The sequence below is a fragment of the Poecilia formosa genome, unplaced genomic scaffold (assembly GCF_000485575.1).
Source record: "Poecilia formosa unplaced genomic scaffold, Poecilia_formosa-5.1.2 Scaffold282, whole genome shotgun sequence".
NCBI lineage: Eukaryota > Metazoa > Chordata > Actinopteri > Cyprinodontiformes > Poeciliidae > Poecilia > Poecilia formosa.
In genome coordinates, this window is record NW_006800221.1 from 146,633 (window position 1) to 150,280 (window position 3,648).

The window sequence follows — 3,648 nt, forward strand, 5'->3', positions numbered from 1 at the left end:
TTTTATTTGTGGGTAATGGTATGTTTTATGTTTGTACAGGCCTTTCTCACCAATTTTTTTATAGAATTTTGTTAAATGTTCAGTGTTAATTATATATATTTTAACCTTCTTTTGCCTTTTCTGGGTTACTTGTTTTGCTACTGAAATACATTTCGATAAGTCTTATCACTGAGTCTGTGTTAGACATCAATTTAATATATTTATATAACGTGTCACCTTCCCTTAAAAGCTTGTTACACTGTCTTATCTGAAGCGGAATGCAAGAGGCAGAGTAGTAGACCTAAGAGGATTTTGAGATTTCTTTGGACCTTTTTAAGCAAAAAAAACCAAACAAACAAACAAAAAAAACAACCTAATATGTTTTAATGGTTGAAAAACTCTGAGCTTACTTTTCATTCAATATTGGTCTGGGCTGGTGCTTAGTTGTTGATTTGTGATCATGTATGATGCAAGGATTGCCTCTTTGTCTCATGTTGTTTCATGAATCATTCATGATGGTTACTGTGTTTAACCTGTCAAGTGTTAAAATTGCAGACCTAATGTAGAATGTCAAAATGTTACATTTGCCACTACTTTAAAAAGTGCCAGTGTGATTTTCTTGTTCGTTTTTCTTACGAAAAGCAAAGTACTTTTTTGAGATTTCTTGTAAAATTGTTTTAAGGTGGAAAAATTGTTTGTAAAAGTAAATGGGACCTTTGTGTGTTTAATGACATCGCCCGCTCTTTAGTAAGGAGTGTGTTTTATGGTGTCTACATGTCATGTTTTATAAACTAATTCAGAGGTAAAGATGTTTTTAAGATGAATAAGTGTAACTGAATCTTCATGCACAGATGTAGTTTGAGAAGAAGAAATATTTCCAGATTAAAAATGTTGTAAATTTGTCATGATTGAATAAAAAGATATGATTAAAACTAAAAAAGTATATATTTTTTTCGTTTTAATATGTGTGTTATTCTATTAAAAGTAAGTAGACAGCTGCATGCCAGATGTAGAGTTACCTGGGTCTTTTGTTTGAACCTGATCCCCATGGAAAATACAATGGAAGAACGGAACACAGGTGTGTCGTTGCATGTTAATTACAAAACAATTAGCTAAAAAATCAGCAAACGGCAGTAATCAAATAAAAACAGCACATAATACACAAAAGGATTGTAGATTTCACAGCGAGAATATTCCAAGCTGTGAATATACAGTGTATAACACTCCAGTTCAAATCATCTGAAGAAAAAAATAAAAATAAAAATAAGAGTATGACAAAATTGAAAATCTGCCAAGAAATGGCTGTCCTCTTAAATTGGCATGGAGGGCACTTCTTCACTCTACAAATCTGGTCTTTATGTGAGAGTGCGAAGAAAAATGTAACTGGAATGAAATGGGGGAAAAAAAGTCCTCAGAAGTAATACTCAGTTTGCCACAGCCATGCAAGGGATTCCTCAGTTACATGGCATAAATTGCTCAATTCAGATGAATTAAAATGTAATTCATTAAAGAAAATTTAGGAGCATGTGTTCCAACCACAAATGAAAAGAGGGAAATAAAACATGCAATAATGGTTTGGTTTTTAAGAGGAATAGGCTTAGTATGTGGTTGTAATGGGGGATATCTCCAAGTGATGTAGTTTTATACATGGTGGTTTTCCATTAATTAGGATTTTCAGAGTTAAAAATAATATTGCTGTCTTCTTCTTATATGTTCTTTCATTTTAACATGCACAAACTCAGCATAACCTGGTGTTACTTGTTGATTAATGTGGTACATAGACATTATGAGCAAGAGAGTGCTGGTAAACAATAAACAAAAGCCATTATTAGTTTATTACAGTCATGAAAAAAAATCCTGTCAAATTTGATTTTACTCTTTTTTGGATTATTTTCTAAATTATCATTTGAAGTTATAGCCCTCAGTCTCACTTAATGAGGAACATCACAGTTCAGATTTTTTTTTTTTAATTTCATCTAATTTTTACAAAGAACATCACAGGTGTAACAGCCAGAGACACCAACTAAATTGTTGGAGACGATTAATCCAGCTATAAATCATAGCCCATGTTTATCTGTAAATGGAGAAATGTCGCCCCCTTCTGGTTGTCCCCCTTAAACGCAAACATTTAACTTCAACATAACAATTCTGTCTGTAACCTTTCCATTTCTTGCAAAAATAATTTTAGTTCCACATTAGCAATGCTGAAATTATCAAAACATATTAATCTATTCCTCAAAACATACATTTATCAAAGGTAAAAGCAAAAAGAAACATTTTGCTTTGACATACAAGTTTCAAACTGGAATAATAAAAAAATCAAACTGCAATAAGCTGATAGCTTGTGTCACAATGTTAATTATTTAAAGCAAACAATACGTCTGCATTTGGCTCATGTAAAGTCTTAAACAAAGCAATAAGGCAAGTCAGTTTAATAGAAGAATATTCAACTGATCTGACAGTAATTTCATGAATCTGTTATTGTACAGTATTAAACAGTGAGTGTAAAATTGACAATTGGCAAGTGTCTTGCCATTTATCATGGTGCAACTGCACAAAGTTCTGTAAGAGGAAGGAAAAAGGAACCATGGTTTATCATTTTATTACAGTGTTTTTCAACGCTGGTCCTCAGGGCCCCCCTGCTCTGCATGCTTTAGATGTGCCTCTATTCCAGAACAGCTGATTCAAATGATTGCATGACCATCTAATCACCCAGAGATACAATTCAGGTGTGTGGCAGAAGGGAAATACCTAAAACATGCAGGACAGGGGGGCGGTGAGGACCAGGGTTGAGAAACACTGTTTTATTAGAAATATAAAATGTAAAACTAGTATGTGCAAATGTAATTAGTCCTTTTCTCAGAAACCTCTAAAAAAAAAAGAAAAAAGAAAAAAAAAGAGTTAGTTTATTTGTTTACAGTTCTGGGTGAAAGCCTGCTGGAGTCTGAAAAAGACGAGCACCTATACTCAGGACAACTGGACGGTCTAGACCAGGGTCGGTCCTCAAGGGCCGGCATCCTGCATGTTTTAGTTCTCTCCCTGGTGGTAGTAGTAGCAACCTTTGCAGAATATCAATGTTCTTCTTAGGCCTTCTATTGAGCCACCATTGGATCCAGGTACGTTAAATCAGGGAGAGAACTAAAACATGCAGGATGCTGGTGTTCTGGCTATCTGTCATACCCGTAAATCCAGCATACCTTGTGGTAATGCGCATGCGAACATCGATGTTACGTCACATACTGCTTACTCAGGAGATTTCTTATAAATATGTCCTACCTGTGGAAGTTTTGTTTCATGTGTTTTATTTAATCGCAAATTACGGTTTTATTTAATTTATTTTATACCTGGCTTTAATTAAGCTGCCTATTGATGTGATCAGCAGTTATGAAGTTTTTCTCCATCACTGCAATGTAGTAGTCAACAAAATACTGTTATTTACACCCTTTGAACTTAGCCATAGTTTGTCATGTTTCACCTGTTGGTTACGTATTATAGTTTAATTGGTAGATCAAATCATTTTATTGGGGAATAAAAATAATCTTATCATTTTACTTATTTATTTTTTAATTGAAAAATCTGGGGTGCAAGTGAGTACAGCCTTTATTACTCAGATACCCCAAAATAAAATCGAGTGAAATCAAGCACTTTCAGAAGAAACCTGCAATAAAC